The 25211-nt window shown below is 41.7% G+C and overlaps 1 long non-coding RNA gene across 1 annotated transcript in view; it reads left to right on the plus strand.

Moving 5' to 3' along the window:
* Nucleotides 1-8603: 8603 nt before the first annotated feature.
* LOC141264477 (uncharacterized) overlaps nucleotides 8604-25211 on the plus strand; it is a 346631-nt gene continuing 330023 nt past the window's right edge. Inside the window, exon 1 of the long non-coding RNA XR_012319961.1 lies at nucleotides 8604-8712. This is a non-coding gene — a long non-coding RNA (uncharacterized lncRNA). The remainder of the gene's footprint in view (nucleotides 8713-25211) is intronic.

Below are 25211 nucleotides of genomic sequence, written 5' to 3' on the forward strand. Positions count from 1 at the left end.
CTAACAGGTGGTGAGATTGGTAATGTACGGGTGACAGACCCTATACCCATTGTGATTCCCCCAATGAGTGAGATGCTGATTTGAAGTAGGGCAGCAATAGGTGTCAAGGGACAGAACTACCAGGCGGTAGTGGAGCCCATTAGCTCAGAGCACAGACCTACACTCCTAACTGCTAGAGGGGTAGTTGACATACGCAATGGGAGGGTGCCCGTACGACTCCTAAATTGTGGGGAGGAGGAAGTCAAATTGCCAAGGTATGCCACTGTTGCTAGATTGTATACTGTGAATGATGATGCCATACACACAGTGGAATCCTTGACTCCACCAGATGCAGTTTAGGAAACGACTCCGAAGCTCAGCTGGAGGATTGGTGTCAACAGCTCCATGTTGGGACTGACGACACTCCTGTCCATCAGAAACACAGTGTTTACAGAGTGGTTCAGGAATATGAACAAGTGTTTAGTAAACACCCACTTGACTTTGGAAGGGTTAAAGGGGTACTGCACCACATACCCTCCGGTAACCATCCACCCATTAAGGAGCGTTACCGACTCATACCATGAGCACATTATCAGCAAGCCAAGGACATGTGGCGTGACATGAAAAAGGCAGGGGTAGAAAGGGATAGCTGTAGCCCTAGGGCAGCTCTCCTGGTCCTGGTCAGGAAAAAGGATGGTAGCATGAGGATGTGTGTAGATTATAAACAGATTAATCGTATAACACATAAAGATGCATAACCTTTGCCCCGTATAGAGGAATCCCTGGCTGCACTAAAATCTGCCAATTACTTCTCTACACTGGATCTCACTAGCGGGTACTGGCAAGTCTCTGTTGCTGAGGAAGACCGGGAGAACACAGCCTTCGCCACCCCGATGGGAATGTGCGAGTTCAACATTATGACGTTTGGACTCTGCAATGCACCCGGAACGTTCCAGAGGCTGATGGAGTATTGCTTGGGACATCAGAACTTCTAGACAATGCTGTTGTACCTGGATGACGTTATCGTGTACTCGAGGACATATGAGGACCATCTGAAGCACATGGCAGAGGTATTTGAAGCATTGTCCCGGTATGGGATGAAACTAAAGCCTTCTAAATGCCACTTGCTCAAGCAGAAGGTTCAGTACCTGGGGCACGTAGTCAGCTCAGAGGGAGTAGCACCAGACCCGGAGAAGGTCACTGCCATCCAGAAGTGGCCTGAGCCGAGAAGCATCAAAGAAGTGCGGAAATTTCTGGGACTGGTCTTGTACTACAGGAGGTTCATAAAGGACTATACCAAAAAGGTAGCACCTCTACAAGACATCCTGGTAGGACAGTCCAAAAGAGGAACAGTCCCCCATTCCAGTGGGGCAAAGAACAGGCTGAATCCTTTGCAGTAATGAAGGAAATCCTGACTGGTGAAGAAATCCTGGCTTACCCTGACTACAGCCAGCCTTTCCTGCTGTACACCGATGCCAGCAATGAGGGACTGGGAGCTGTGTTGTCCCAGAAGCAAAATGGAAGAGAGAAGGTAATTGCGTATGCCAGCAGGAAGCTACGCCCTACCGAGAGGAACCCGGAGAACTACAGTTCCTTCAAGCTGGAGTTCCTGGCCTTGGTCTGGGCTATCACTGAAAGGTACAAGCATTACCTAGCCTCAACGAAATTCACAGCCTTTACTGACAACAATCCCTTGACACACCAGGAGACAGCCAGGTTGGGAGCCATGGAACAGCGTTGGGTGGCCAGACTGTCAAATTATCAGTTCACCATCAAGTACCGGGCAGGTCACAAGAACACCAATGCTGATGCCCTGTCAAGGATGCCTCACCAGTCAGACACCGAGGATGAAGTGGATGATTTAGAGGAAGTTGAATTACCTGCTTCCACCGAAGCGAAGTGGTCCATGAGCAACACGTCCCCAGAAGACGTCAGGGAAGGACGCTGAATCCTCTACCCCACCACAGTTGGAAGGAGACCCAGGACAGTGACCCTGTTGTCAGCTTTATCAAAAGATTGATCACCCAGGAAGGTTCTCACCTGGAGAAGGATGCTCCTCCACAAGCCAAGCAACTGTGGAATGAAAGAAGCTGGCTGTTCATCTACAGAGAGAAGCTGTGCAGAAGATATGTCAACCCCAAGACCCATGAAATGGTGTGGCAGATTGTTGTACCCAGGACAGATCTCCAGATGGTGTTGGAAGCCTACCACGATCAAGCAGGTGACTTTGGCTGGAAGAAGCTGGAAACCCTGCTGAAGGACCGGTTCTACTGGGTTGGAATGCGGAGCTCCATAGAGAGGTGGTGCCGGAATTGTTGGCCCTGTAGCCTCAGAAGAAAAGACTACGGCAGCCAGAAAGCACCCTTGCAGTCCATCAAAACAACCCAGCCCCTGGAGATAGTCGCTCTGGATCACGTCAAGCTGTCACCCAGCAGGTCAGGCTACTCCTATGCACTGACCATGGTGGATCACTATTCCCGGTTCCTGGTGGTAGCCCCTGTCAAGGACCTGACAGCAGAGACTGCAGCACGAACGTTCCAAGCATACTTCTGCAGGCCCCATGGATACCCGGACAAAGTGCTGACAGATCATAGCTCTGCCTTTGAAGCCGAGCTGTTTAAAGAATTCTGTCATCTGTATGGGTGCAAGAAGATCCGGACTATGCCGTACCACCCTCAGACCAATGGTTTGTGTGAGAAAATGAACAACATCGTCATAGACCTGCTGAAAACCTTACCCTTGGAAGAAAGAAATCAGTGGCCAGACAAACTACCTTACCTGGTGGATCTGTACAATCACATACCTGTGAGTTCTACAAATCAAATTGTACCCCAGCGTACCTCATGAGAGCAAGACCTGGGAAATTGCCCATGGACCTGGAACTCGGAGTGGTAGAACCAGAAGCAGATATGTCTACTGAAGACTGGGATACAAATCGGCAAGAGCAGTACAGGAGAGCACAGGCCTGTGTCGAAGACAGTCTGAACAGAGTAAGGGAAAGACAGGAAGAACAGTACAATAAAAATGCAACAGCAGAACCCTTGGCACCAGGAGAGATAGTGCTAAAGCAGAAGAGAAGAAGTCACAAGCTCGATGACCAGTGGGAAAGAGAGCCCTACACAGTCTTGAACTCCAGATATGACAACAGTAAAACCTGCCTGATTAGCAAAGATGGAGGTAAAACAACTGCAACAGTCTCAAGAGACCATCTGAAAGTGTGCCCAAGTCTACTGAAGACAACGGAAGAAGAAGTGCCTCCTATAGCACCAGAAGAACCCAAGGACGACGTGCTTCATACAGTTCTAGGAGATTTCCCTGCGGACTGGCCTCAACTTGATGGAGCAGTGATTATACCCGTAATACACTTCTATCAGCCACAAGAAGAACCTGTGAGCGCTCTAGAAGAACCTGCTCAGGAAAAGGAAGAGTCCCCAGTAAGAGGAGGATCACCCGTTGAAACAGAGCCTGAAGGCCCAGTGGACAGTGTACTTGCCAGTCCCATAGAGAGATTAAGGCAGTTCTATAATCTACCAGCACATACACCTGCTAGATTAACAGAAAGGGTACGCACGAAGGTCCACACGCAGCACACAAGGACAAATCCCTGCCTGGTTTAGGGAATAAGCATGAAGTGCCTAAATTGTAAATAGTTACCCAGTTGGGTATTGCCTATTATTTATTGTATAAACTGTCAATAATATGTGTGCATTTACAAAGACTTGTAGGCTGAGGACTGTGAGCAGCCAAAAACTGCCTTGTAAATAGTTGCACTCATCAAAAGTGCCCCCCTTTATTTGACCACTGAACAAAAACCCTTTTGGCGTGGCCGAGAACGTGGTCCAACACCTGGATCACTTATGCCCTGTAGCCACGCCCAGGGCCTACGTTGAGGGTTTTCAGGCATGTCCCTCATATTACTCATTTTGCACTTTCATCAGTGAAATGGACACCTGGTTACAGGACATACTATAACTTTATTATTATTATTGTTGTTATTGTTCTTAACCTGATTTGCAAAATGCTTCAGTCCAGGAGTACTGAATTGTACTAGGGGGGAATGTGGCACCCTGCTATTCACAGGTACCACAGGACCCAGGGTGCATGGATGGACTTCTCCACAAGAGGCCCTCAGAACATACAAACACCTCCACCCTTCCACCTCATACCAGCAGAGGGAGCCCGTTAGGGATATACATATATGGAGGGTGGAGCTAGGCAGTCAGTCACTTGGAGAGAGTCTGAGGAGAGCGTCCTGACGCTGAGAGCAGCGAAGACGCAGCGCATCTGCTGCTGAGTTCTGAGGGCCCCAAGTGTGGCCGAGGGCAAGAGGAGAAAGGAGAGAGGAGTTTAGGGGGCAAAGGAGCATCATAGGCTCACCCCGAATATACAAACCGGACACTGGGTCCGCACCTACAGGGTCCTTTATACCCAGTAGGGACCACCGGCATTCCAGGAGGACTACAAGTTCCTGGCTGACCTGAAGCTAGACCCATTACAGGAACAGGAATCATGAAGGCCCCGGCGACCAGGGATAGTGGTTGCCAGCAGAAGGTCCCAATACCGAGCGACAGGTGAAGGAACAGCACGACACATAAGCTAGGCCCAGTGGCAGGCTGGCCAGGAGCATACAGAGAGGCAGACACGAACCAGGAGGCCTTATACCCGCTCACTGGGGAGAAGTCCTGAAGTGCACCCATCCTACTGAGTACCTTGGACCGTACCTGACATCCGCACCAGTAAAGGAATTGAAGCGAATCCCCTGTCTCTGTCAATTACTCCTGCTGCGCCATCCCGTCTGCACTACAAGTCCCAGCATCACCACCCACCAAACTCCACACTGTCCCGGGGGGCCACTCCACCTGTGGGGAGCAGAAACACCTCAGCTGCCATTCCATCACCCCCCCGGAGGTTTGCAGCAGCGCTGGTAAACCTTACCAGGTACCACAGGTGGCGTCACAAACTATTTACTTTATTTTTATCTCTATCCAAGTTACAATCCCCTTTTTGGTTGACCACCCTGGGCCACAGACAGGGCCAGCCTCTGTGACATACCCCCCCCAGCATCCATAGGCCCTACTGCCGAGTGCCCCATTGCTCCAGGGGGCGCATCAGGTGCAAATGTAAAAATTGCAATTTTTACCTCTGTAAAAGAAAATAATATTCATACAATGTGACATAAAAAAAATGCAGAAATTGCTTAGATATATGCTCAAACATACACCAGCTGTTGAACTGTCCCTTTTCCTATTTATATGGGGAAAAAGTAGTCCAGTTATGATGAAGTCATTTATCAAATCTTTTGATGCAAAGAAACAATATACAAAGAAGTATAAAAATAGTGATGAAGTTTTCTTCATACTGACAAAGTCTTATTTGAAACTCTTAATCAGAAATGCAGAAAATTGTACTGTTCATTTACCGTAACATTGGTTCTAGGGACGCATGAAAGAGCATGAAAGAAAAAAAATTCAATTATGATTTTTTTTAATAATCCCATTAAGATTCGTAGCATGCTGGAACAGAGGAGGAGTGGATCAGTATGGATGTAATTGATGTGATTTTTTTTTTTCAACATGGAGATGTGTCCTTACGTTACGTAACATCAAATTTTATTAGAATAAAAGCAAAATGTTGAAAGTTTTGACTTTCTTTGCACTTCTGCAATTTATAATGGTATTTCCAGGACACAGATATGTTAAGGGATTTACTTTTAGCTGTCAAACACTCATGATATATAGATCCTATTAAGAAACGTGGCTAGGACATGATAAAATACAATCATTTATAACTAAGCCCATATGTGTGTTAAGCGCCTGACCGTCCATGATGGGATGCATCCAGTTTACAGGTGTGCCGTCGCTGCGGTGTATTATCTGTAGGTGCTGCATCTGTTCTGATCTTAGATTGATTGATGTAATGTGTAGAGAAGGATCAAGGATCTGCGATGCAAAGTAAAAGTGCATTCAATGATTCAAACCATTCCCATTTACATGGACTCCAGACTTTAATTCACCATACTGAAGCCTGCTGTGACCATTATGTAGAGACTTCTGACTTCAAAATAACTTTTGTCCTGAGATGATTGTGCATGTAATACCTCACCAGATGTTCTGAATATCTCTGCAGATTTTTAAACTTGTCGACTACCTAGCACACAAATTGATGTGATGCGACTAAAATAAAGCAGGCGCCACTCCATCAAGTTGTATTTGGCCTTGTTGCCTATTAATCATCCGTTGTATTAAATAACACTGGACGTGCTGTGAAATCGACTTTACTAATATTGAGATGGCTATGTTGGTTGTGCTTTGGGCCCATGTTAAAGGGGTGGTCCGAAATACAAATTAATTTTTCATCCTAAATCCCTATCTATTTAATGCAATAATCTAAACTATTTTCTAATATACTTGAATTAAAAATCCCATATCCTTCCCTAACTACACTATCTAACTGATTTTATTTTTTTTTCCTACTTCCTGAGAATCCCAGTGCATGTTGGGATGCTCAAACAAAGTTTCATCAAGGGGCAGAGGCTGTGGTCACTGCTGCAACCTCTGCCCCCTCAGGGGCTGAGCCTGTAACTGCTCTGTCACTGTGTGATGGGGACAATGACAGTGCACTCTCTCGCCAGCTCAGGTCAGCAGTACCAAGCCAACAACAGAGTACGCTATGAGTGCACATTGTCAGAACATCTGGCATGGAGAAATCAGTGCCACCCCTGCAAGTGACGCTATGACTGCCAAAGCACATTCACATGGGTAATGTACAAACCAGAGATACAAATACCTGAACCTAACAGGTCTCTGTTCTGCCTAGGAAAAGCCTTTCTCTGACACTGGCCTTTCCCTGCCTGACCGCAGAAGTTGGCACCCTAAAATAACGCAATGGCATCCCCACTTGACAGCGGCTTACCCTGAATGTCCTTAGCAGCTTCTAGGATGACTAGAGCAGCAGTTCCCTAAGGAATAAAGGAATCACACACAAAACAACTGCAACCAACATAAACTACAGCAAAGTGAATGAATTCAACAAAGTCTATCATGAGCAGGAAACACCAGTAGAGGAAGATATTTAAAGCTGCACCTGCGAGGTGATAGGACAGAAAAACAGAGTAATTGAAAAACACCTGTTACCCAAAACCAACAGAAACAAAAATAACAGAACTAAAACGCCCACAGAAAAGGTGTATCTGTTGTGGCATAGCAGCAAGAGACACCAACTGCAGAACACAGTGTCAAAGGTTTGAATCATGAAGCATGACAGTCGTCACTGGTGATTTTTTAGACTTTAACTTTTTGTTGTTTCAAGAAATAATACATGTACATAGCCACAATAAACAGAGTCTTATAAACCTATACAAAGATGACTGTGAAGGGAGTGGAAGCAGAGTCAACTGTGACATTTTCTATTGTGATTGGTGGATCCTGTGTTATAAGCTGTGTATAGAGATGTTACCTATCATTGTAATGCTGATAAGGAGCCTGTGAAAAACTTTTCCTCAAAAGACAGGAAATATGAGTCTAAAAAGCCCCAGTAGCCAGTGTGAAAATTGCAATGTTACTAGAGATGCGCGAGCACTAAAATGGTCGGGTGCGCATTACTCGAATCGAGCAAATCATAATGTCGACTTGACTAACGAATATAATGGAAGTCAATGGAAAACTCGAGCATTTTTATGGCAGACCCTACCAGGAGGTCTGGGGTGGGGGGAACCACTGAAATGGATGGAAGCACTGTTGAAATGGAATGGGAACCGCATGGGGAAGACCCCTGGACGCATCTCTGACTCCCAGGTCACTGCTGAGAACAGTGTTGTCAGAGTAGTACGCCACTTTTACAGACTGAAAGTAAAACATAAAAAACTGAAGATAAGATGGATTTTACAGGAAAAAAATGTTAGGAAACATTCTTTGGTGTATAATGACCTGTATATAAGGCAAAATAAAAAAAGAGAAGAAAAAAAACCACCATCTCTCACCGTATTTCCCTGTTGTTTTTATCAATAAAAAAATCATTTTAAAAAATGGCGTGGGCCCCCCCCCCCCTATTTTTAATAACCAGCTAACGCAAAGCAGACAGCTGCGGGCTGATATCAGGCTAGTAAGTTCCTTTCCAGCCTAAAAATACCAGCCCGCAGCTGCCCTACAACAGGCATGTCACATTAGATGTGCCAATTCTGCCCCACATGAACAGAGACAGCTCTTCCAGATTGACACCAAGCCCTAGTGTTAGTAATGGAGAGGTGTAAGTCAGACTGTAAGTAAAAATCAATGACCACACACAGAAAAGTCCTTTATTTTAACAAAAAAAAACCCAGACACATGTGAGTGTGGTGAGGATGGCATTCCACTCCTCTGATATTTCTGTTGGTTAAATGTGTGAAAATGTATTTTGCATGTATGTTACTGCTATGTATTTAATGGTTATCTTCCTGTGGGCTGCCACAAGATGTCACAGTCTTCCTTTTCATTCTGGTATAGAATGTAGGTGAAAGGTGAAATCTGCCCAGATACAAGGCAAGGATAGACATCAGGCACAAAGATAATGTGAGGGTTAACTAGAAGCACAGCCCAGAGTGGGAGGTAGTTCTATGGGATTCTGGGAGAAAGGGATCCATTTTAGTCAGTCTAGAAGAGGAAGCGAAAGAGGCAAGACAGATTGTTCCTAGTGTGGAACTACAAGGCTCATGAGGAAAATGATCTAGTTACAGAGGCAGCAGGACGACACAGGCAAGTGGGGAACCCTGCAAGAGAAAAGTTTATAATTCCAGGAAGCGTACTGTCCAGTGAGAAAGGGGACATTGGGAAGAGATAGCATCGTGCTGTAGGTACTGAAGGTACTGTCCAGTGAGAAATGGACCTTGGGACAAGGTATCGCCCTGCTGTGGGTACTGAAACAGGGAGCACATTTTTACGAGCAGCCCCTGGGACTGATATAAGCAATGACACAGGGGATCAGGGCATAGCGACACACGTGAATCCATATGACCCTACCCCTAAGGAAAATTGCAGGCATTTAAGATCTCTCCTCACTACTGTGCCATACCTGTTGCCAGAAACAGTGCAAACACTGTAACTCTGAGAATGTAGCCTGTGTACTGTGTGGGAAGTGATGTAGAATGTATAACCTGGTACTCCATGTTCACCTGTTTGCTGGGCATAAAAAGAACACTGTTTATAACAGCTGCTTTGGCTTCTTGACTAAGAGGGTTAAACGGGATAGTTCTGCACCCAGTGCCTTAACATGGACTATGGAGATCTCAGATCTCGAAGTATCGGCGCACCTGCAACCCCACAATATACTATTTCCTGTAGCGGGCCGGGGTGTCAAAGAAGCAACATTCGCCCTTGACTACCACTCTGCGGTCTGTTACACACCCTTTTTCACCAATTTATTTCCCAAAAAACATCCCTCGCTGGTCTGCTGTAGTTCAATGGATCTCCTGTAATCCACATTGATGTCTCACAATGAGCCCCATTCAAAATTCCAGCATATGGAGCTTCATATAGGTTTCATATGCTGTCACACCAGCACACACTGCAGGATCTCGCAACACTCCACGATAACAGGCAGTGTCTGTGACCGGCGGTGACGTCAATAAGGTTACCGCCACTTACAGATGCTGTCTCCCACTCTGTCACTCAGCGTCTGTGGCCGGCGGTAGCCTTCCTGACATCATCGCTCGTCACAGTGGCCGCCTCTTCTGCTACCCAAAGCATGAGAACGGGCAATGGTTGCTATAGCATGTTAAGCTTTGTTCTGTGAACGAGGCTTTTCATGCTGCAGACGTCGGCGCAGTGATCGTGGTGCCGTGAACTATATCAAACCTGCGTGGGATCTTTACTTTGTAATAAATGAGTAAATTACGGGAATTGTCGGGGAGTATTTTTTTAAATAAAGGACTTTTGTGTGTGCTTGTTTTTAAATAATTCATCTGCTAGTTAAGCAGATGTAAATTCTTAATGAATATTCACTGCTTCCCCAGCCCATCTCTCAGCACTGAGAGATGGACAGAGGAAGCAATGAATATTCATTTTATCCTCTGATTTCAGAGGTCAGTAGGCCGAGCATCAGGTCCACGGGTCTTAGACCCAATGACGCGATGTGACCGGCCAATCACAGTAATGCCCATAGCCAACATGGCTATACTGCATTACTATGTATGGCAGGCAATCCCCGCATGTTAATTGGCTGTCTAACAGTCGTGAAACATGTGGGACAGGAAATCGAGCATTGCGCTCGAGCATCCCCGATACTCGACCGAGTAACGAGTATACCTTTGCACCTTAATGCTTGATCGAGTAACCAACAGTGCCGAGCACGTTTGCTCATCAATAAAGGTTACAATTTTTTTTTTTTAATAAAGTGTTTTTTGTAAATGCAGAAAACCTGATTTAAACAATAGATGATTTTTTGATGATAGCTTCACTTTAATAAAAATGTTGAATTTACTTTAAATGTTGTGCTGCCCACAAAAGTTCTGTGACTGCTTATTTAAGAGACCACACCCACACTGTTTTTGAGCCTTCTGCCAGAAGTATACACTGGAAAGATTTCCCTATGTTGACCTACAACAAAAGATTCCACCTAATGCCCCAGTGAAGGCTTACGGTGATAGTTAATTCTATTCGTTACTTTTTAACCCCTTAATGTTCTTTGATGTACATTTTTGTCACAGGTGGCATGTAAATTGTAAAGAGTGGGCTCAGGAACTAAGCCTGCTCCATACCAAGAAGATTCTGTCTGTGTTACGCAGCCAACAACTGCCTATAACAGCATTGACTGGAGCTAGCTCCAATCGCTACAGTTTAACCATTTAAATGTCGCTGTCCGTCACTGACCGTGGCATTTAAATGGAGTAATAGATGGTTCATGGATCACTTGCACCCATTGCTCCACTGTGATGTGATTGCTGGGAGCCGATGGGTTATCATCGCAGACAGAGGCCTGCTGAAGACCTCTATGGCTGCCATCTTGGCACTCCTGTGAAGCTTAGCCACAGGCTTGGCTTTATGGGAGGCCATCATTTAATTCAAGATTCTAGAGTCCTGATCACTGGGTGTGCAAGCAGTAAGACCCTTAGTTGATTTTTTTGAGCATAACCCTTTGGTTAACATTTTGGGAAGCTGGAATTTTGTTTGCTTTTGTTTTTTCCTCTTTTTCCAAGAACCATTACTTTTTATTTTTTTTCTGTCAACACAAGCCATATGAGTGCTTGCTTTTGTGGTATTCATTTTACCATATAATGTACTAAAGAATGATAAAAGAGATCCAAGTGTGGTGATATGGTGAAAAAAATACAATTCTGCCATTGTTTTTTTTGGAGTGTTCATTTTTACAGCTTCCATTCTGCAATAATAATGGCTTGCCAATATGATTCTCCAGGTTAGTATGATTACAGTGATGCAAAAAACTATTTTATATATATATATTCTAGTGGTTAAAACAAATTCAGAACCTCGTTTGTGTCACCATTTTCTGAGACATGTAACAGTTTTATTTTTCTGTCCATGGAAATGGGTTGTTTTTTGCATTCTGAACTGAGAATATATTTGATAATATTTGCCAAAAATGGCATTTCTACAATATTGCAATATATTATCATTACCTATCAATTCCAATGTAAGCCAGAATAGTGGTTACCATATTAAGTAAAAGACAAAATACTAAAAATGTTCTTAAGGGAAGGCCTTTAGAAGTCCATCACCAAAAGGCTGCGTGCCCACGTTGCGTTTTTCAAGCGATTATGCTGCAGAATTTCCGCAGCGTAAACGCTTGTTAAATGCTAGGTAATCCGCACCCCATGGTCCCCAAGGGGGCAAGTTCAATGCCCACGTTGCGGATTTTTCCGCAGCGTTTATGCTGCGTTCAAAAATCCGCAGCATGTTCATTAATTTTGCGTTTCCGCAAGTGGAATTGCCTTTTGCAATGCATTAAAAAACGCAAGGCAATTCCGCATGTGGAAATCGCGCGATAAACGCACGATAAACGCGTGCGGAATTCCGCATGCGTTTTTACTTGCAGAAATGAAGCAGAAATTTTCTGATTCATTTCTGCATCGTGGGCACATAGCCTAAGGCTTTTAGTTTTTACCCTTCTTATATATGGTGCCTATATGGGCCGACTTCTCAGTTGGCTACAAGTTCTACGCTAGGGACAGGCTGCACCTCAATGGGGAGGGTGCAGCCGTGCTGGGGGAGAAAATTGCTAGAAGGTTGGAAGAGTGGTTAAACTAGGGATTGGGGGGGGGGGGGTATTAGTGCATATAGTGACCTGGGCACAAATAAAGAAATTGGGGGTGCAGTTAGAAAAATCAATATAGTAAAAAGGAATAGAGGTACAGAGAGATACATAAAATGCATGTACACTAATGCCAGGAGCCTCACCAACAAAATGGAGGAATTAGAATTAATTTTGGTGGAAAATAATTATGACATGGTGGGAATAGCTGAGACATGGCTGGATGAGAGCTATGACTGGCCAGTTAACTTACAGGGCTATAGTCTGTTCAGAAATGACCGTACAAACAAGCAAGGGGGGGGGTGTTTATATGTAAAATCATCCTTAAAACCCATCTTGCGTGAGAATATATGTGAATCTATTGAAAATGTAGAGTCCCTGTGTGATTAGAGATAAGGGGAGGGGGAAAATAATAAATTACTGACAGGGGTTTGTTACAAGTCTCCAAAAATAATGGAAGCAGCGGAGAATATCCTCATAAAGCAAATAGATGAATCAGTGACTCAAGGAAAAGTCATTATTATGGGGGACTTTCACTACCCTGAAATACATTGGGGAACAGAAACCAATAGTTCCAGCAAAGGTAATAGGTTTTTGACAACTATGAGAGACAATTACCTTTCACAACTGGTTCAGGACCCAACAAGAAGGGAGGCACTGCTAGACCTAATATTAACCAACAGGCCAGGCCGCATATCAAATATACGAATTGGGGGTCACTTGGGTAATAGTGATCACAAAATAATAAGTTTTCATGTATCTTTTAATAAAATGTGTAGTTGAGGGGTTACAAGGGCACTAAACTTCAGGAAGGCAAATTTCCAACGGTTGAGAGATGATCTTAGTGCAATAAACTGGGAGGATATCCTGAGACATAAAACTACACAAAGCAAATGGGAGACATTTATTAGCATCCTGAATAGGACCTGTGTACAATATATACCCTATGGGAATAAACATGCAAGAAATAGGAGGAAACCACTTTGGCTAAATAGAGCTGTAAGGGGCGCAATAAGTGACAAAAAGAAAGCATTTAGAGATCTAAAGCAAGTAGGTAGTGATGAGGCATTAAATAAATACAGAAATTAAATAAAATCTGTAAAAACTAAATCAAGGCAGCAAAGATTGAGACAGAGAGACTCATTACCAAAGAAAGTAAAAATAATCCAATAATATTCTTTAACTACATAAATAGTAAGAAACTAAAAAATGATAGTGTTGGCCCCCTTAAAAATAGTCTGGGTGAAATAGTGGATTTACACTACTGGGTTTCAACAATATTTACACAAGAAAATCGCATGACAGAAAACATGATCAGTGATAACAAAAATTCCCCATTAAATGTCACTTGCTTAACCCAGCAGGAAGTACAGCGGCGTCTAAAAATCACTAAATTTGAGAAATCCCCGGGCCCGGATAGGATATACCCACGAGGACTACAGGAATTAAGTAAAGTCATAGATAGACCATTATTTTTAATCTTTAAAGATTCCATAATAACAGGGTTTGTACCACAGGACTGGCATATAGCAAATGTGGTGCCAATATTCAAAAAGGGGTCAAAAACTGAGCTTGGAAATTATAGGCCAGTAAGCTTAACCTCTACTGTGGGTAAAATCCTGGAGGGTTTTCTAAGAGATGCTATACTAGAGTATCTGAAGAAGAATAACCTCATGACCCAATATCAACATGGGTTTTCGAGGGACCGTTCCTGTCAAACTAATCTGATCAGCTTTTATGAAGAGGTAAGTTCCGGACTGGACCAAGGGAATGCAGTGAATGTTTTGTATATGGGCTTTTCAAAAGCTTTTGATATGGTTCCACACAAAAGGTTGATAAATAAAATGAGAACAATGGGGATAGGGGAAAATATATGTAAGTGGGTTAAGAACTGGCTCAGTGATAGGAAACAAAGGGTGGTTATTAATGGAACACACTCAGACTGGGTAACAGTTAACAGTGGGGTACCACAGGGGTCAGTATTGGGCCCGCTTCTTTTTAACATATTTATTAATGACCTTGTAGGGGGCATACAGAGTAGTATTTCAATATTTGCAGATGACACTAAACTCTGCAGGGTAATCAATAAAGAGGAGGACAATTTTATATTACAGGAGGATCTATGTAAACTAGAAGCTTGGGCTGATAAAGGGCAAGTGAGCTTTAATGGGGATAAATGTAAGGTAATGCACTTGGGCAGAAGAAATAAAATGTATAATTATATGCTTAATTGTAAAACACTGGGAAAAACTGTCACTGAAAAAGACCTGGGTGTATTGGTGGACGACAAGCTCACGTTTGGTGGCTAGTGTCAGGCAGCTGCTGCAAAGGCAAATAAAATAATCCTCTGTATCAACATGTTAGGCTATGGGTTGAACTAGATGGACTTAGTTTTTAAGGTTGAAGGAAGACTATGTTACTATGTTTATTTTGATATTTATACTACGCATGTACCTATTAGTGTATTTATGTATTTGCCTTATGAACATTTTGGTTATTTTGTTAATATGACGTATGCCACTCAGTGATTTGGCTGCCAATGCAATCAGAAAGCAACTAGGACATTACAAACACATAACCCAAAGGTCAGGGAAGACCTGTAATTCAGGTGTGCGCTTTGTGGACACATTGATGCCTGAATATGGCATTTACCTTATGTAGACATGCTGACTGGACCACATGATGAGCTGCACTTTAGCTTGTATGCATGTATGGCGTAACAGGTGTTATAAATTTATTGAACAATTAAGATATAATATTGCATTCATATGGGACAATGAAATGTTCACAATGCAATTCTTGCAATATAAGATGCACTTTCTATTAATTGACTTAATTTTTATATATTTAATGATGTTCAAGGGGTTGTCCGGGACCTTTATACTGATGGCCTATCTTTAGGATAGGTCATCAATATCTGAACAGTGAGGGTGCGAGACACCCGGCACCCCCCTCCTCCGATCAGCTGTTCCAAGTACCGGAGGTGGTCGAAAGTGCTGAGTTAATGGATCTGCAAAGCACAGCTCCATCAATGAAATAGTGGCCGTGGCTGGGTACTGCACATCCACCCCCTATTAGAATCATTAAGAGGCGGATGTGCAGTACCTAGCAGCGGCCACTATTCCATTGATAGAGCTGAGCTATGCAGCTCCGCAACTCAGCACTTCCAGCTGCCACCGGCACCGGGAACAACTCATCGGTGGAATTGGCTGGTGTCGCACCCACACCAATCAAATATTGATGACCTATCCTAAGGATCCCATCAGTATAAAAGTCCTGGACAACCCCTTTAGTTTATGGATTATGGTCTCAACCGGTAAATGTCTGCACAATTTTCACTTTGCTATGCTTGAGAATGACTCATTGTTTGTTTGGAGCCAAAATATCGCACAAATATGGGTCAATAAAGGACCTCCACTTTTTATATTGTGAATTGGCATGCTTTCTGCTTTTGTCATAGGCAATGGATCTGCACCCATGTTTTCCACAGTGCTGCTATTTTTTTCTAATATGAACAGAAACAGCTTATTTTTACTCTTTGAATGTTGATATACAATATTATCAAGATATTACTGTTACAGAGTTTTTCTGTGTAAAACATTATGAATAGCTTCTTAAACCCCACAAAGCATCATGACTCACTTTGGGAAATCATTTAAACTTAGAAAAATGACTCCATATGTGTCTTTGAGGTCACAAATTATGATTTCATCCAGATAAATTATTAAAATATGCCCAAAGTTGGATTATTCATAGATTTTTGCGATGACAAGACACTTGTTCTTTAACTTCAGTTGATAAAAGACTTTTTGTGTTAAAAAAAAAATGTGTGCTGGAAAGGCCATTTCTTCAACATGCTAAATGTATTAACAATGGATCTGATAGTGCTAGCACATCTGGAGGCAGGTTAAAAATCTAGAGCAATGTTGTCACAAAATTATATAAACATGTCAAATTGCGTAGCACATGCTGTTACTTATTGTCTCCACCTGGAAAACTCAATGATAATTGCTAAAGATTTACAATCAATCTTTCACAATATCTCTAGATAAAAGAAGTATGCAACAGATCGAGTTTTCGAAAGAAAGAAAAAAAAGACAAGTTTTATACTAAAGGATTTAATCAAAATGCGGGCTGGTCAACATAAGAGGCATTCAATTTTTGCAATGTTGAAATTACTGAATTGCTATTTTTAGTTTTAATTGTGCTAAAACATGAAAATAAAGAAAATTATAATTAATTCCCTTAGAAATTCTGTATCACTCCATTTCTTTCTTTTCTATTTACAACACTTGAGCAATTATGTGACGTACATAGACATCAAATTATGGCGGCAAGACTCAACTGACTGAAGCAACTATGTAATGTTCTCTTTTTTTCTCAGTGATCATATGATCACATGAACAATAATCAAATGATCGAGATCTGACCAGATCAGTCCTTTAGACGCCTCTAAGGGATTTCTCATACCACCATGAATGCGATCTGACAAAACATGGGACCAATGGTATTCTATGGGGCCGTGCACATGTCAAATTTTTTTTCCTCGCATCAAGCCGGTCGAAGGAAAAATTTGCAGCATATCCAAGTTTGATCCGATATTCAGATCACACACTGCTGTGCAAGTCAATGAGTGCAGGGAAATCATCAGAATGCACTTGTATGACTTCTGAGCACTGACACAATGGAGAAGTTGGAGAAATTTTGCTCACCATCTTCTCCTCACAGTGTGCTCTGATTCTCTCATCCAAGAGACTCAGATTACACAATGCTAACACTCTGATCAAACTCTAATCTTTGATCAGTGCGTCATTTGCATAATTGACCTGATTCTCTGGGATGAGGGAATTGATGGCCATGTGCACCTGCCCTAATTTTAAATAAACTCATTGGGGAAAGCGGGTTTTCCACTGTAATAGGCTGATGGACTTGATGGACTTGCCTGGTCACATGCTTCTCCATCAGTGGTCGTTTTATGGACTGTATAGATTGTTAGGAAAGCTGAACTAACAAGAAAAAGTGACTAACTATCATGCTAGGTATAGGAAGAACTCAGCGTACAATGATGGCAAAAGGGGGGAAGCCCGGCAACTAGGGAAAGGGAGAGTGGAGACCCCTAAGCAGATCAAACAACACCCTGACTCCCCTATCGTCCCTAAATAGGTTCCACACCTATCCCCGAGCAGGATACCTTAGCCCTGGCTGAACTTAAAGCTAGGCCCTAGGTAGGGATGGGGAGGGGTGAGCACTAGTAAGCCCCACTGTAGCTGAAGACAAAAAAGGGAAACTGACAAGGGGATACACTTAGCTTCAGACCTGAAGAATTCAGATTGGAACAGCGGAATTAACCCTATCACCAGCACCTCTCTGGAGAAACTGAGTGTATTTAAGGATCCAGCAAGGGTGTGTTAATTAGCAACAGAAGGTGGAGATCACTGCTGGGTCCTAAAGGGAGAGGGATGATGAAAGTATCAAGAAGGTGTTTGCAAGGCCAAATGGAGCGACCTTCTACAGCCAGATCCAGTATGACTGTTTGTCAAACCTGACACACCTGTGACACTAAACTCTTTATGGCCTAAGACAAATATTTCATTAAAGGGGAAAAAAAGGTCTAATTTGTAGTGACAAAAACTTTCAAATGTGTTAAGCACTCCTTGTGAAATGTTGGCAAAAATGGCTAGTTGCTTGTGGACATTTGTATTTATTCTAGATGTTTTTTGATGCATCCAGCTATTGTATATATCAATTTAAAATTTGTTGCTTGATTGAACTACTATTTTTGTAAAATAATTTTTTTCTAGCATGATATTTTTCTACCACCTTACCACCGTTGGATCATTTTTCTTTGATCTGAATGTGAACTTACTCTTGAAGAAACTCCTTTGTTAAACCTTGACAAAATACTTCCAGTACTTAACGGTTCATATAATATCCATGTCTACTCCTTTTCTTACTGGTTCTACAAACTACGTATGTTGAACTGTTTTTTTTCAAAATTGTTATTGGAGAGCTCTGACTTAATACATTATTCGACTCAATTTCGAAGAAGAATGTATATCTATTCTTGTTGGCTACTTCTCTCCTCACAACGTCTGTTAACGGGCTGAAGTTTAATGCTTTCCAATCTTGAGACCTTTATAGGATATTGTAGAATTTTGTAAATTGACTTTGTCTTGCCTTAGTATACAATTTAAGAAACAACCTAGAAAAAGAGTAGAACGACAACTATAGCTTGAGCTAATAAGAGGCAAAAAAAGTATACTGTATATACTTAAATAAGCACTGTCATGAAAGATTTTATCCTCTTGATATATTGCAGTCATCATATGATATAGCACTGTGTACTTACAATTCCTCATTTAGACTTTCTACCCAGATAATTCTTCTTTTCTCTGTATGTTTCTATGTAGAAACAGGAAGTCTCTTGTCCCTGCATGAGTCACCCTGTTCTTCAACTCCTGACCCAGCTGCTCCCTCCTCCTCCTGCCAGGAATTTTGCAGTGACTTATGACTCATGCAGTGAAAGTAGACTTCCTGTTTCTACATAACATTTAGAATGATTAAGCTAGTCAGTTTTTAATCACGTGATATCATAGATCTAATGGAAAAGAGAAGAACTCACCCAGTAGAAGGGCAAAATGAGCAATTGTAAGTACACAGTGCTATAAAATCTGATGACTGCAATATATTAAGAGGATACAAATTTTGAATCTTTAAATAATGCAACAACTATTTTTTTTTTCTTAAAATAATACAAACAAATTCAATAAACAGACTCTAAGGGTTTTCCTCAAAAACTTTTGACATATTGATATGATATATCATAAGAGTCACATGTATGCTGGTTCAACAGATTGGAGCCCTATACATGTGGAGAAAGTGAGTCTCTAAGGCTATGTTCACACTAGGCATTTTTTCAGCGTTTTTTGATGCGTTTTTATGCAAATTTTCACCTGCGTTTTACAGTACTAGCAAAGTCTATGAGATTTCACAAATCTCATGCACACACATTGGTTTTCGTGTCATCAGTATTTTGTGCTTTGCATGTTTTTTTGCTCAATAGAGAATGTCACTTGTTTCAGCATTTTTTTATGCATGTTTTTTCACTCATTAAAAGTAATGGGTGGTGAAAAAAAGCCTAGTGTTAATATAGCTATCAGGTTTTGCTGCGTTTTTAGGGAAAAAAAAGTAGAGCAGTATGTGAAACTCATTTATTTTTTTGATTTTACCATCTTGTCTTTGTCACCTGAGATGGCAGTTTGCATTAGGACAGTTTAATTAAATTAGTTATGTGTACAGTGTAAAAATTGGCTGAGCTAGGTGTGACATTGAACAATACATGTGGCCCACGGAGGTGTGAAATTGAACAATCTCTGAGCAACTCAATGGCAGATCATAGTGTGAAAATAAATAGTGTCCTACAAACGCAATGCACTGCCAATGTCTTAGAAAAACTATTCCTGAACAATTCACCTCCCCCCACTGTTACATTTGTAATTCTGGTTAATATTTCACATATGTCTTGCATTGGTGACCTGTGTTCATGCTGTGGTGGAAGCAAAGCTGAACTTTGGGATCCTGAAAAACGCAGCAAAAACGCACCAAAAAAAGCACCAAAACCTGCGTTTTTGATGCAGCTTCTCTCCTGCCAAGAGATTAGGTTTTGCTTCTGAACAAAAACGCTGAAAAAACACTTAGTTTGAACATAGCCTAAGGAATGAACTAACTACATATGTGTCGCCGATCCATTGGAATCCACATGAGTTAATAAATAATGCAGATAAGAGAATAAATATATTTCAATGGACTTGAGGTTGCACAGTTAACTCTACATGAAACTCCTGTCTATGACTGTTTGATCTTGATATCAGTTGGGGTCCCAGCTTCATGGTAACCATTACTATGGCTCTTTTGATATAGCATGTAAAAAATTGTTAGAAAACTCAAGTTGTTTTTTTTTTATATACTGTATATAAATACAAACCGAAATGAGAACAAGACAACTTCTTACTATTAAAAAAAGGATTAACAAAACCTTTTAGGACTTCTTAATTTTTTTATTCATGGGTTTCAAGATTTAACTGGACTAGTCAGCCTTTAAGGTCTCTATAATTTATATTTGTCTTGGCTTTTTTAGACAAACTTTGACAGTGGTCAGCAGAGATTAAACTTGCAGGATATATAGTACTGGAAGGAGAATAAATTGGGTAACATATTATAGTGACAATTTTTTATTGGTATTAAATCCCTAACCAGAGAATATAGCTGACAGAAATATGAGCAATAAAGAATCACTAAATCAAGAAAAAGAAAGAATAATGAAGAGAAATAGGACCACCAGCTAACTCCCTTATCTAAGGTTCTGTAAAAGGTTATAGGAAGACAAAGACAGGAGTTGTGAATTCTAAAGAAATATTTACAATTCTAAAGAATATAATGCAACTTTTTGTTTTTCATTATATTCCTACAAGACAGGTGCCCCATATATCATTTTTGCTGTACAACCACGCTTCCATGACTGTACAATATTCTACATTTACATGTGATGCAGGATCTCAAAGCTGATATATTGCCACAAGATTTTCATATCTTGAATTATAGGGGAAAGCAACAACTTATATGACTATGTATTTTTTCAAGTTTTTGCCACATAGTAACAATTTATAAAGCCCTTACACAAGTGCTGGAAAACTTCAGAATGAAGTGAACATTTATTAAAAGAAAAATGAGATCTATATTTCTGAAGTAAAATTCCATTAAACCTGCACCTACTCGTCTATAAATCCACATTGTCGTCAATGTCAAATACAAAAGACTGAAATTGGACAATTTTCCAGAATTGTGAAGGTACCAAAGTGGAAAACTGAATTTTAGTATGTAGTAAAGAAAGAAACGTATGGATTAGAGATGAACGGATCAGGCAAAATTTGAATTTGTATGTTCACACAGATTTTGCCGGGAAATTTGATTTTCCCGAGAATGTCTCTTATGCTCTGGGGTCTCTCCAGACCCCAAAGAATGAGAAAACGTGAGATGTAAAAAATAAATACTTGTACTATCTTTATCGCCCACCTCTCTAGCCCCTCCATTTCTCATGGTCACACCCTCCGGTCCTCATCACATCTTCATATCCCCACCATGAGCACTCAAACCCCAGGCCTCTTCATACTAGGCTGGGATTTCAAGCTCTGATAAGGACTGGGATAGTTATGCGCCAAAGCACCAAAGGTCATGATGTCACGACATGAGCTACGAGCTTGCACGTGCATGCGTTGTTCTTGTGCACCTTTTTCTACCACACTTTTTCCTTCCACTCAACTTCCCATTAATATGCTTGGATACAGCACTCTGTGAACAGCCAGCTTCTTTAGCAATGACCTTTTGTGGCTTACCCTCCTTTTGGAGTGTGTCAATGACTGCCTTCTGGACATCTGTCAAGTCAGCAGTCTTCCCCATGATTGTGGAGCCTACTGAAACAGACTAAGGGACCTTTTTAAATGCATCGGAAGCCTTTTCTGTTTTCATTGGCTGTAAGCCATAATCATCAACATTAACAGAAATAAAAACTTGAAATAGATCACTCTGTTTGTAATGACTCTATATAATATATGAGTTTCACTTTTTGTATTGAAGAAATGAAATAAATTAACTTTTTGATGATATTCTAATTTTGTGAGAAGCACCTGTATTTGCTCATTTCTAGTGTGGATATCTGTGAAGTGAAAGGAAAAACTTGATTAACCCCTTGACAACATTTGACGTACTAATACGCGCCTGTGCCCTGGAACTTAAGAGCCAGACCCGTATTAGTACGTCATGGCGATTGTGCATGCACACAAGCTGTGGGGGAACGATCGCCGCCTGGTGTCAGCTGATTGTCACAGCTGACACCCGGTACTATGTGCAGGAAGTTGATCGCAGCATTGCGGAGGCAAGGGGAGGTGATCGCAGATACTCACCTGCTCTACCGGCTTCCAGCGCTGTCTGCCGTGGCTTCCAGGATGTTGCCATGACGACCCGATGTCGTCATGACAACATCCGGGTCACCAGACAGCAGGAAGATTGTTTGGACATGCGCAATGCATCTCCAAACAATCTTCTCCCTGTCCAGCGCTGACAGCCTGCATGACACATGGATGGTGCTGCATTCCTGTGCCATGCAGGCGATCAAAGAAAAAAAAGTGAAAGTCCCATAGTGGGACAAAGTAATAAAGTATAAAAACTATCAGAAAGTGAAAAAAAAAAAATTGTAAAAATATTAAAAAATAAATAAAAAAAATAATCCACCAAAAATAAAAATATAATGTACCCATCAATAAATATTATTATAAAAAAAAACAAAAAAAACAATAAAAGTACACATATTTGGTATCGCCGCGTCCGGAACAAACTGACCTATAAAACTGTCCCACTAGTTAACCCCTTCAGTGAACACGGTAAAAAAAAATAATAAAAAACGAAGCAAAAAACAATGCTTTATCACCATACCGAAAAACAAAAAATGGAATAACACGCGATCAAAAAGACAAATATAAATAAAAATGGTACTGCTGAAAACGTCATCTCGTCCCGCAAAAAACAAGCCCCCATACAGCTCCATCAGCCAAAAAATAAAAAAGTTATAGCTCTCAGAATAAAGCTATGCTAAAAAATAATTTTTTCTATAAAATTGCTTTTATTATGTAAAAGTGCAAAACATAGAAATACGATATAAATGTGGTACCGCTGTAAACGTACTGACCCGAAGAATAAAGCTGCCTTATCAATTTTACCACACGCGGAACAGAATAAAAAAACAACAAAAAAAACAATTCCTGAATTGTTGGTTTTTGTTTATTCTGCCTCCCAAAAATCGGAATAGAAAGCGATCAAAAAATGTCACGTGCATGAAAATGGCACCAATAACAACGTCAACTCATCTCGCAAAAAAAAAAGCCGTCAAATGACTGTCGGCCAAAATCTGGAAAAATTATAGCTCTCAAAATATGGCGATGCAAAAACTAAATTTTACAAAAAATGCGTTTTTTAGTTTTTAGTGTGTGACAGCTGTCAGTCATAAAAACCCCATATGATTCTGGTATCGCTGTAGTCTCACCTACCCGAAGAATAAGGTCGTCTAATCACTTATACCGCATGAGGAACGGCGTAAAAAATAAACTCTCAGGTTAGGGTTGTGCTAGGGTTAGTGTTGTGCTAGGGTTAGGGTTGTGCTAGGGTTAGGGTTGTGCTAGGGTTAGGGTTGTGCTAGGGTTAGGGTTGTGCTACGGTTTGGGTTGTGTTAGGGTTAGGGCTGGGGTTGGGGTTAGGGTTGTGATGGGGTTGGGATTTTTTTCAAAAGTAAGAAAAAAAGATGACGATATGGCGACTAGTGTTGAGCGCAAGTGCTCGCTACTTGAGTTTGCATCGGGTGTTCTGGTATGCATTGAGTATCGTGGGTATTTGAGTGACATGCTCGAGTCTCCGCTCCATATGCTTCACGGCCCAAAAAACTTTGCGGGGATTGCCTGCCATGCACGAGCGATCCCCGCATGTTTTTTTTTGGGTGTCTAATAACTGTGAAACATCCGGGCGGGGACTCGAGCATGTCACTCGAGCACACGCAGTACATGGTGCATACCTGAGTACTTGATGCAAACTCAAGTAGCGAGCACTTGCGCTCAAGACTAATGACAACTTATTCAATATGATGACCTAATGTTATCAAATTCTGTGTCGTACCTCTGGGTTCAAAATGTTCACTATACACCTTAATAAAATCCTTGAGGGGTATAGTTTCCAAAATGGGGTCACTTGTGGGGGAGCTCCAATGTTTGGGCACACAGGGACTCTCCAAATGCAACATAGTGTCCGCCAACAAATTGTCGGCTCAAATTGTTAGCGGACACCATGTTGCGTTTGGAGAACCCCTGTGTGCCCAAACATTGGAGCTCCCCCACAAGTGACCCCATTTTGGAAACTAGACCCCCAAGGCACCTATCTAGATGCATAGTGAGCACTTGGAACCCCTAGGTGCTTCACAAATTGATTCGTAAAAATGAAAAAGTGAAAAAAAAAACACTTTTTCATTTTTATGAATCAATTTGTGAAGCACCTGGGGGTTCCAAGTGCTCACTATGCATCTAGATAGGTGCCTTGGGGGGTCTAGTTTCCAAAATGGGGTCACTTGTGGGGGAGCTCCAATGTTTGGGCACACAGGGGCTCTCCAAACGCAACATGGTGTCCGCTAACAATTTGAGCCGATTTTCCATTCAATTTGTTAGCAGACACCATGTTGCATTTGGAGAGCCCCTGTGTGCCCAAACATTGGAGCTCCCCCACAAGTGACCCCATTTTGGAAACTAGACCCCAAGGCACCTATCTAGATGCATAGTGAGCACTTGGAACCCCTAGGTGCTTCACAAATTGATTCGTAAAAATGAAAAAGTGAAAAAAAAAACACTTTTTCATTTTTACAAATCAATTTGTGAAGCACCTGGGGGTTCCAAGTGCTTACTATGCATCTAGATAGGTGCCTTGTGGGGTCTAGTTTCCAAAATGGGGTCACTTGTGGGGGAGCTCCAATGTTTGGGCACACATGGGCTCTCCAAATGCAACATGGCGTCCGCTAATTATTCAAGCAAATTTTACAATCAAAAAGTCAAATGGCGCTCCTTCCCTTCCGAGCCCTGCCGTGCGCCCAAACAGTGTTTTTTCCCAACATATGGGGTATCTGCGTGCCCAGGGGAAATTGCACAACAAATTTTGGGGTCCATTTTTTCTTGTTACCCCTGTGAAAATAAAAAAAAATTGGGTCTAAAGTAACATTTTTGTGAAAAAAGTTAAATGTTCATTTTTTTCTTCCACATTCCAAAAATTCCTGTGAAGCACCTGAAGGGTTAATAAACTTATTGAATGTGGTTTTGAGAACCTTGAGGGGTGCAGTTTTTAGAATGGTGTCACTTTTGGGTATTTTCTGTCATAAAGACCTCTCAAAGTGACTTCAAATGTGATGT

Source organism: Phyllobates terribilis, unplaced genomic scaffold (genome assembly GCF_046119375.1).
Source record: "Phyllobates terribilis strain yellow unplaced genomic scaffold, ASM4611937v1 Scaffold_4__5_contigs__length_816908805, whole genome shotgun sequence".
NCBI lineage: Eukaryota > Metazoa > Chordata > Amphibia > Anura > Dendrobatidae > Phyllobates > Phyllobates terribilis.